At 48.8% G+C, this 10,625-nt stretch overlaps 1 pseudogene across 1 annotated transcript; it reads left to right on the top strand.

The window, feature by feature from the left end:
- The first annotated feature begins 9,665 nt into the window (after window positions 1-9,665).
- LOC309962985 (ubiquitin-conjugating enzyme E2 N-like) lies at window positions 9,666-10,423 on the top strand (annotated as a pseudogene). Its single transcript has 2 exons — window positions 9,666-9,809; window positions 10,116-10,423. The product of its transcript is annotated as a ubiquitin-conjugating enzyme E2 N-like (transcript).
- The last annotated feature ends 202 nt before the right edge of the window (window positions 10,424-10,625 follow it).

Genomic DNA, 10,625 nt, shown 5'->3' with positions numbered 1-10,625 from the left:
TGTAAGCCTGAGTGACCTCTCTGAGCTTGTTTCCTCAACCACTAAAAGGGGCAATGACACCAATTTTGTAGGACTGTTCTGGTGATTGGACACAATATTATACGTGAAATAGCTAGCACAGCGCCTGACAGACAGTAAATTGTGACCTTAAGATTAACCATTATTATTATTTATGTATTTATTCTTATTATTGCAGGAGGCGTATGGGCAAGGTCAAAGACAGAAACCGAAAACTCTTATGAACATTTCCCCTCCAAATCCACTTTTAGCGCCTCCCCCTCCCCAGAGTCCCTCCCCAGCTGGCTGGGTCCCCCCATCATTTTTTCCAAAGATAGGGTTTGAGGGCTAATTCTGAGCCTCTCATTTGTGAATAAAGTAGCTGGTTTTCTCAAAGAAATATTGCCCTTGTGGACAGAGGGAGGGGCAGGGAGCAGAGAAAGAAAATGTGAGAAAGAGAGGAAGTGACAAAGAAAAGGCTGCAGAGAGACAGAAAAGGTCTTTTCCCTCCAGAAAAAGACCTCCCAGAGGGAGGGGTGGGACGAGCCAGCGGACGGGTCCGCCTGGCCGGGACCAGTTTTGTCCAGCCAGGCCCCGAGGCATCGGAGCCGTCAATCTATGGCCAGGTGAGTTGAGGGCAAATGAGCCTTGAACACACTATTCTGGGTAGGAACAAACACCCTTTCCAGGCAGCCTGTTCTCTGACGGCGGCATGGGGAGGGGCGGGGCTCCAGGGGGGCTCTGCCGACCCGGAATGGTCCCTGCGAGGAGGGCTGCCCAGGGGTGACACTGTCATCAAAGCTGCAGAGGCTCAGGCCCAGGGTGAGGCCAGAAATGTGGCCTGGGCAATGCTTCAGGACCAGGCGGAGGGCGAGGCCACAACATTCCCAGCCCCAGTGCCCGACAGTGCGCCCCAGGGCCTTTAGCCCATTGCACTGACCCGAACGGGACCTTTTGCCTTCTTTCCCTTGAACGATTGGGCCAGGGTCGTGTCTGTACAGAATCACCAAAAGAAGCGGACAAACAAACAAAAAACCCTCACATTTTAGTCGAAAAGAAACATGGGCGCTTCTCTCCTGAGCAGCAACTGAAGACACTTTGACTAATAGCCTCATAACCCCCGTTCTCTGCTCTATGGCTTTCGAGGCGTCCCCCAAGGTTTCTGCGAATTTGTTGAAGGATTACCCCGAGCTCAGGCTCAGCCCACCACAAACCAGAAGGGAGACCGCTCCCTCCCTCCCTCCTTCTCTCTTTCTCTCTCTCGCGCTCTCTCTCTCTCTTTCCCTCCCTCCCTTTCGGCTCCTTGTACTAAAGATTCTGTAAGTACAGAGGAGGGGTGAACACACAGAGCATCAGGCTTCATCCTGTTCTTAAGAGCCTCCCAGGGCTTCCCTGGTGGTGCAGTGGGTAGGAGTCCACCTGCCAATGCAGGGGAGACGGGTTCGAGCCCTGGTCCGGGAAGATCCCACATGCTGCGGAGCAACTAAGCCTGAGCGCCACAACTACTGAGCCTCTGCGCTAGAGCCCGTGAGCCACAACTACTGAGCCCACGTGCCACAACTACTGAAGCCTGCGTGCCTAGAGCCCGTACTCTGCATCAAGAGAGGCCACCGCAATGAGAAACCCGTGCACAGCAAGGAAGAGCAGCCCCCGCTCACCGCAAATAGGGAAAGCCTGAGTGCAGCAAGGAACACCCAACACAGCCAAAAATAAATAAATATATTTAAAAAAAAAAAAAAAAAGAGCCTCCCAGCCCCTTCTCCACATGGAGTATGCCCCCTGCCCCTTCATCCCAGGCCACCCGGCCCCTCTCATCCCAGCCCCTTTCCTCCCAGACTCTCCCATCTCCTGGAAATCCTAGTTTTTCTTTGTGTCACAGGAGGAATGTCAGCTCCCCTGAGTTTCTCTCTCAGCCCCCTTCCAGCCCCTGCTCTGGTCTCAGCCCAGCAAGAGATTTTCCTTAAACCCCACCCATCCCTCTTGGAAAGAAGCTGGGGTTTAAATTAGCAAAAACCCTCCTTTCACACAGAATCCCGAATAGGGCTGGTCTGCAGACCTGACTCCAAATTAGGGCCAGTAATACCTCCCTAAGAAACTGCGAAGGCCCCAGCATGCCCCCCACCTGGATCCCTCACCCGTTCTCCTGCCTGGTCCCCCCAGAATCTCCCCCCTTCATCCCAAATGTCTCAGGTGGTAACGTGCAGTGACCCCAAGCCTGGACCTGAAAGTCCTAGAGGGGCTCACAGAATCTTACAGGATCTTTATTTCATTTCTAAAAATCAAGAAGTTGGAACCACATATAGCACAGGGAACTCTACTCAATATTCTGTAAGAACCTATATGGGAAAAGAATCTGAAAAAGAATGGATATATGTATAACTGAACCACTTTGCTGTACACCTGAAACTAACACAACACTGTAAATCAACTATAATATAAAATAAAAATTAAATTAAAAAAAAAGAAGTTGGAACCACACGTTTTACATAATTCTTTTCTCCAGAGTTTTATTTTCTCTGTATTTTCTTTTATGTTTTGGGAGTCTGCATGGGGTTGGAAATGCAGATCTTGTAGGTTTTGTATGTCTGAAAAAATCCTCTATTTCACCTTAATTTAAAAAGACTTTTTCCACTTCTAAATTATTGTTGTTGTTGCTACTGTTTCTTCACAAAATTTTAAATATTTTGCTCTACCCTTTGCATTTTTTTCTGAAGAGAAATTTATTGCAACGTCTGATTCATTTTCATATGTAGCATAACTTCTTTCCCCGGCTGCTTTTTACATTTTCTGTTTATTAGTGGTGGTGATCAATTTGATTATAACCTGCCGTGGTGTGGTTTTATCCGTGTTTCTTGTGCTGGGGTTCATTGATATTCTTGGTTTTGTGAGTTTATAATCATACTCCAACTTGAAAAATCTCTGGCCGTTGTTTCTTCAAATATAGCTTTCATTCTCTTTCTCTCCTTTGAAAATTGCAATTACACTAATGTTAGACTCCAGCTGGTCCCCAACTGACCATGGTTCAACTTACGGTCTTTTGACTTGAGAATAGTACAACAGTGATACGCATTCAGTAGAAACCACACTTGGAATTTTGGAATTTTGATCTTTTCCCAGGCTGGCAGTATGCAGTACGGTACTCTCTCATAACGCTGGGCAGTGGCAGTGAGCTGTCCGATGGGAGCTTCTCCAAGACCAGCAGGTGGGTCTGACCCAGGCTCCTTTCAAATTACTTGCTCCTGCCCGGGGTCCTGGAGCGTGAGATTTTGTGCGCGCCCTTTAGGAGTGGAGACTGTGTTTCCCGTAGCCCTCTGAGCGCTGGCCTTCAGAGCCAAACATTCTCGGGTCTCATCTTCCCAGTACAGGACCCCAAAGCTGGGGAACCTAGTGTGGAACTCAGACCCCTTGCTCCTTGGGGAGAACCTCTGGAATTGGAATTATTCTCCCGGTCGCCCACCCCGGGGATATGGGTCTTGACTTTGCTGTGTTTCTGCCCCTCCTACCCATCTTATCATGGTTTCTTCTTTATAGATTTTAGTTGTAGAAGATCTTTTCTGCTAGTCTTCAGGACTTTCTCATCGATATTCCTCTGTAAATAGTTGTAATTGTCATGTGCCCGTGGAAGGAGGTGATCTCAGGATCTTTCTGCTCCGCCATCTTGGCCACATCCCTCTTGTTGATGGTCTTAATGGAGGTTTCCCCTACGTAACAAGATTGGAAACTCCAAGGCTCCAGACCTGAGAGGGGTTGTGCCCTGGGGTTTGCAGCCCAGTGTTCTTTAGTCATGTCTGCAGTGGGAGTGCTGGGAACTGAGACGGGGATTAGCCACTCCTAGCTTTACCCTCCATGGTGGGGTCAGAAGTAAGAGGTGGGTGAGAAAGAGGGAGAGCTGCCATCTCTCTCTTGAGGGTCAGGAAGACTCTGCCCAGCTGCTGCCTAGCCCCCCACCACCCCTGGATTGTTCAGCTGCTCCCCGAGCCCTGCCCGTTCGTACATCAGGAATACCACACACTTGAGCCTGTTCTACTTCCCGGTGGTTCGGGTGCCTTGGCTAAGGCCCTATTCTCCCTTTGCTTGGTTCCACCAGACTGTCACTGAACACCTGGGGAGCTGTCAGGGTGCATCACACTTGATACTTGGACACTTCCTGTGGAAATTCCCGACCCCTGGTCCAGGAGGTCAAGGGCCAAGGATGGACTGAACCCAGGCCCTGAAAACCATTCATAGAATGAAAATTCATAGATTGAAAACCATTCATAGGGCCCTGCTGCCACACCCTTCCCAGACCTGGAGGCTCTGGGGCAATGGGACACACAGCAAGGCCACAGGGTGTGGCGGTGGGGATAGGGGTTTGGGGTCTGACACCATCCTCACTGTGTTGAGATGGATGGATTCCTTAACCTCTCTGAATCCCAATTCTCTTACCTGCAAAATGGATAAAATAAGATACCTACTTTAGAACACTATGGAGTTTCCTTAAAAAACTAAAAATAGAGCTACCATCTGATCCTGCAATCCTACTCGTGAGCGTGCATCTGGAGAAAAACATGATTCAAAAAGTTACATGCACCCCAGTGTTCATAACAGCAGTAATCACAATAGCCAGGACATGGAAGCTACCTAAATGTCCATTGACAGAAGAATGGATAAAGAAGATGTGGTACATATATACAATGGAATACTACTCAGCCATAAAAAAGAATGAAATTATGCCATTGCAGCAACATGGATGGACCTAGAGATGATCATACTAAGTGAAGTAAGTCAGAAAGAGAAAGACAAATACCATATGATATCACTTATGTGTAGAATCTAAAATATGATACAAATGAACTTATTTACAAAACAGAAATAGAGTCACAGATATAGAAAACAGATTTATGGTTAACAAAGGGGAAAAGGGGGTGGGATAGATTAGGAGTTTGGGATTAACATATACACACCATTATATAAAAAAATAGATATACAACAAGGACCTACTGCATAGCACAGGGAACTCTACTCAGCACTCTCTAATGACCCATATGGGAATAGAATCTGAGAAAGAGTGGATATAGGTATGTGTATAACTGATTCACTTTGCTGTACACCTGAAACTAACACAACACTGTAAATCAACTCTACTCCAATAAAAATGTTTTTAAAAACAGAAAAAAATAAAATAAAAATGCAAAAGTTCCTGGGAAGGCTTACAGATGGAGCCTCTCAGCTTGAGTGTGAAAGCCTTCATCATTATTTGTTTCATCACCATAAGTGCAGTGAAAGTGGAGAGAAACAAGAGGAACCTCAGGGTGGGGTCAGGGAGGGAAAGACCTGGAGTGAGAGGGGGTGGGGTGCAGAAGCCCAGCTGGGCCCACCTCGCAGGTGACGTGCAGGTGTGGGTTGAGGACCTGGGGTAGTGTCTCCCTGGGGGTGGTCCGGAAGGGTTTCACGGGGGAGGAGACCCCACCTCAGAGTCTGGAAGCAGATGGGGTGAAGCTCCGTGTAAACTGTGAGCTGCTCTCTCAGTTCCCTGCAGTCCTGTGACGGGGCAGCCGCAGGGTGGCCGCAGAGCACACACCTGCTCCCAGGAGGACAGAGACGGCTGGAGAGACGCTGATTAGATGGACCCCAGCAAATTCCCTCAGAGGACGGCTGGGCCCACGCCCTTCACACCAGCTTCCACGGGCCCTTCGGACCAGGGCACCTGTTCCCCCCTCAGAGCCTTCACACGGGCTCTTGTGTCCTCTGCTCACTAGATCCTTCTAGATCTTTCCTGGACTTCTCAGCTCAAATGTCACCCCCTCAGGGAGAACTTTCTGGCTCCTCCACAACTGAAACAAGCTCTCTCTCCACTCAGAGTGCCCTCTCCTCTCCTTCATGGCTCTGATATAATTTGCAGTTAGAGATTCATTTGCTTGTGGGGACGATCGTACTTATGGGAAATTCATCAAGGCCCAGTGAAGGGGAGGTCTCAGGGAGAGGGCCTGATGCCCTGCTTTGGGGCCAGAACTTGAAAAAGCACAAGCCCAAGGAAGGGGCTCTGAGCGACCCCCAGGACAGCGGCTGGACCTGCCGGACAGTGGGCTGCACTCAGGGACCCTGCAGTATAAGTTGTCCACGGAGCTATACAAGCCTTTCAGCACCCAGAGGCAACCCTAGAAAAAGAAAGGGAACCCTGAACTAACGGCGGTCCACCAAGGATGTACTCTCCCAATGAAATGCAGTTTCAAAATAGAAACGAATAGGAATTAAAGGAATTAAAGAAAACTAACGAATTGAGAGAATGAAATTCACGCCTGTCTCCTCTCCCGACTTGGCAATGGTCTGGATCCTGCACTCGGCCACGAGTCCCATCATGGTGGATGATGGAACCTTCGTAACCACTGTATTTTCAGAGCAAAGCACCGCGCCTGCCACATAGTCTGCCCCCAGTACATATTTTGCGGGGTGCCTGCGTGGGATGGGTGCGTGGCACAGGGCACCTCCTCCCCCACAAGCCCACCACCCCAGAGTAAGTCTCCTTGTTCTTGGGACCAATGTCCTGCCCCTCAGAACATGGGCCAGCATGTGTGAAGCCCCCTGCAGACCGCTTTTCTGGGGACCTGCCTCGGGGGCTTGGCCCGGACATGGTGCCTGAGGCTTCTGAGAGGCAGGTGACAGACCGGGCTGAGCTGGGAACGAAGGGACCGAGTTACCACTGAGAAGTTGGGCCTGCCAGGAGAGGGGCTCAGGCCAAGTCAGGGAATGTGTCACCAGAGATCTGGGGCATGGGGGGGAGCACAGAGCGCGCTCCAGGGCTCCTGGGACCCGAGCTCCAAGGCCGCATGTCAGGCTGTGCTTCCCATGGAGGCCAGGGCTCTGGCCAAGGGCGGAGAAGTACCAGAAGAGGCTAGGTCGGCCCCTGGGCTGTAGGAAATGAACAAAGTGGCCATAAAGCAGCCAGCGGTGCAGAAGGCTGGGTAATAGAGTGGAGTGGGAGCGGTTCACCAGCCCTGAGCCCTGAAGCACGTTTCTGAGCCTCCGTTTGCTGCCACCCTTCTCTCCTGTGCCTTGTGATGCTGAGGCTGTGATGCTGAAACCACATTTCTGCATCGCCAGCGGGCGCTATTTTAGGCTCAGCCCACAAGGGGCGCTGGAGGGAGGATGCAGGGCCGGCGGAGGCGGACAGGACTTGCTCCTTCCCTGTCTGCTTTCCATCACTCCAGCCACATTGCTTCACCCCAGGGCAGGAGTTCCTTCCCACAGCAGCCGCGGGATCCAGTCTGCAGTTTCCCAGGCTTCGTAGAACCTAGCCCCTTGGTGCCGCCTCTCAGAGACTCAGCCCCAGGCCAGCAGCATCTCCTACACTCCAGAGATCTGAGCGTCAGCTCCACAGGCCCTCTCCTCCAATTACAATTTAATTAATTAGGTAAAATTATTAAGTTTTAATAATTCTAATCTCTTCCATCCCTTCGCCAGCCCCAGGGTACTAGCTGCTTCCAGCAGTTACTACCTTGGCAATAACTTAGTTTCCTTCTTACTTTTTCAGTTACCTAATTAACAACTTTATACCTGGTTAACCCTTTTTTTTGGTTGCACTGGATTCTTAACCACTGCAGCACCAGGGAAGTTCCCCTGGTTAACACTTTTTAAATGAATTTCTCGTTGTATAAATATGGTTTCTATCTCCTGACGGGGTCCTGACCGATCCTTTAGGGTACTGAAACGTGCTTCTTATTGTTTGTTTGTTTGTTTGTTTGTTTGTTTTTGATTTTGAGGATGAAGTTAGACAGCTTTTACACGGTGACTGGCATGTAAAAAGTCATCAATTCACGTTAGTCCTGTCCTTCCTTCTGGAACATTCTTAGAGTCATATGGTGCCAAATTGTTTTCAAAAATCTTAATTTTTTCCTTACTGAAATGTCTAAAAGTACAGGTTTGGAAACAAATAGATTTGTGCTTTGCTGCTTTCTCTGTTACTTTGGACAAGTTTCTTCATGTCTTGAAGCCTCATCTATCAAGTGGAAATGACAGGAATAGCACTTATATAGTTGCCGTAAAGATTATATCAGTAATGTTTGTTGACTGTGCCTGGCATAGAGCAGCAGTCGGAAAATTATACCAGTTATGGTCGTTCCCTCAACAATTACTTTTGTAGCCTACTTTCAAACTGCCTCTCCTTCCTAAACACACTTTCCAGATGAGTGTCTGTTAAAACTCTGGTGCACAGAGCAGAATGCAATGCTGCGCCCAAGGGGCTGACCAGAGTGGAGGGGGCAGGTCATCACTTCTTATGGTCGAAATGTTCTGCTCTCTTTAATGGAAACTGAAATCACAGCCTGTGACCATTTTATTTGGAAGCGATGTCCCCACTTCTTTTGCATCTCCCGTATGGTAATACTTTTGTATCAGTCTTGGTTCTTATTTGGGATCAACAGAAAAGATTAAGAGCTGAACTGTGCAAACCAAAAAAATAGTCAACACGCACCGGAATTCTTAGAAGACGGTGGTGGTATTTTTAAATCTTCCCAAATTGTCTCACAGAGCAACGAAGATAGCAAAACTGAAGACCCACGGACAACATCTGCAACAAAACTAGGTGGTAAGATCTCCCCAGTATTCTCCTGATACGAGGAGGTGGGAACAACCCACTGGTAGCTAAGCTACAAGGACTGCATGGTGCATAGGGCGACATCTGGGCTCCTAAGACAGAAGAAGCCCCAAGTCACTAGGATGAACTAACTGGAAAGTGCTGTGGGCCATTCTGAGAACTAGGTTTTGAAGGATCCAACCAAGAGGCAAGTGCAATGGGTCCATATGACAGAGCTGATAGCACTGGAGCACTATGGGCCCTTGAACTCACGAAATGTAACAAATCAGGGACTTCCCTGGCAGTCCGGTGGTTAAGACTTCGCCTTCCAATGGAGGGGATGTGGGTTCAATCCCTGGTCGGGGAGCTAAGATCCCACATGCCTCGGGTCCAAAAAACCAAAAGTCATAAACCAGAAGCAATATTGTAACAAATTCAATCAAGACTTTAAAAATGGTCCACATCAAAAAAAGATCTTTAAAACAAACAAACAAATCAAAGCTCTTTTCCAAAGCAGAGATCCAGACTGAGAAGAAACAGATAGAAGCAGAATCCAAATTGAGCAGGATAAGGAGAGTAGAAGCAAAGGAAAGAAAGGTCCAGATAAAAGCAGAGGGGGGGTTTCCCTGGTGGCACAGTGGTTAAGAATCTGCCTGCCAATGCAAGGGATAGGGGTTCGAGACCTGGTCCAGGAAGATCTCACATGCAGCAGAGCCACTAAGCCCGTGCGCCACAGCTACTGAGCCTGCACTCTAAAGCCCACGAGCCACAACTACTGAGCCTGTGTGCCACAACTACTGAAGCCCGCACACCTAGAGCCCGTGCTCCGCAACAAGAGAAGCCACCGCAATGAGAAGCCTGAGCACCACAACCAAGAGTAAACCCCGCTCGCTGCAACTAGAGAAGGCCTGCGCACAGCAATGAAGACCCAACACAACCAAAAATAAATAAATAAAATTTTTTTTATTTTAAAAATTAAAAACAAAATGCAGAAGAGGGGAAGAGAGTAGTCAGATCTCCAAGAGTGTGAGGCCATGCTTTTAATCATTTTGTGAAAACAACATAAGAGGAAGCTATAGGGAGAAGAGACCAGAGGCCCATCTTGGGATCTGACAAGATGGCCGGGCTGCCCCATGGGATTATCAAGGAAACCCAGCATTTGCTGGTTGGACCAGCTCCCAGCATCAAAGCAGAACCAGATGAGAGCAACACGCATTATTTTCATGTGGTCCTTGCTGGACCCCAGGGTTCCCCCTTTGAGGTGGGGACTTTTTTTTTTAATTAATTAATTTATTTATTTATGGCTGTGTTGGGTCTTCATTTCCGTGCGAGGGCTTTCTCCAGTTGAGGCGAGCGGGGGCCACTCTTCATCGCGGTGCGCAGGCCTCTCACTATCGCGGCCTCTCTTGTTGCGGAGCACAGGCTCCAGAAGTGCAGGCTCAGTAGTTGTGGCTCACGGGCCCAGTTGCTCCGCGGCATGTGGGATCCTCCCAGACCAGGGCTCGAACCCGTGTCCCCTGCATTGGCAGGCGGATTCTCAACCACTGTGCCACCAGGGAAGCCTGAGGTGGGGACTTTTAAACTTGAACTCTTCCTTCCAGGTGAATACCCAGTGGCAGCCCCTGAAGTATGTTTCATGACCAGAATTTGTCATCCTAACGTAGACAAGTTGGGAAGAATATGTTTAGATATGTTGAGTGGTCCCCAGCACTGCAGATCCGCACAGTTCTGCTATCGATCAAGCCTTTGTTAAGTGCTTCCAATCCAGCTGATCCATTAGCAAATGATGTGTTGGAGCAGTGGAAGAGCAACAAAGCCCAAGCCATAGAAACAGCTAGAGCATGGACTAGGCTATATGCCAGGAATAACGTTTAAGTCCATCTGATCATCAGGTGTGCATCACTTCTCCTGTTCTGCCAAGACTTCTTCCTTTTTTGTTTCCAATTAATGGACATAGTCTTAGAAACACGGCAGAATAAAAGCCATTAGCATTTATTACATTAGCAAATCTAGGTCTGGTCCTGATCCACTGCTGTAAAACACGAGCAGAGGCTAGAAGTATCATCTGGATTGCTGC

Source organism: Leucopleurus acutus (genome assembly GCF_964270905.1).
Source record: "Leucopleurus acutus genome assembly, chromosome: 6".
NCBI lineage: Eukaryota > Metazoa > Chordata > Mammalia > Artiodactyla > Delphinidae > Leucopleurus > Leucopleurus acutus.
The sequence above is the reverse complement of the archived record's forward strand: the minus strand, read 5'-3'. Positions and strand labels throughout refer to the sequence as shown.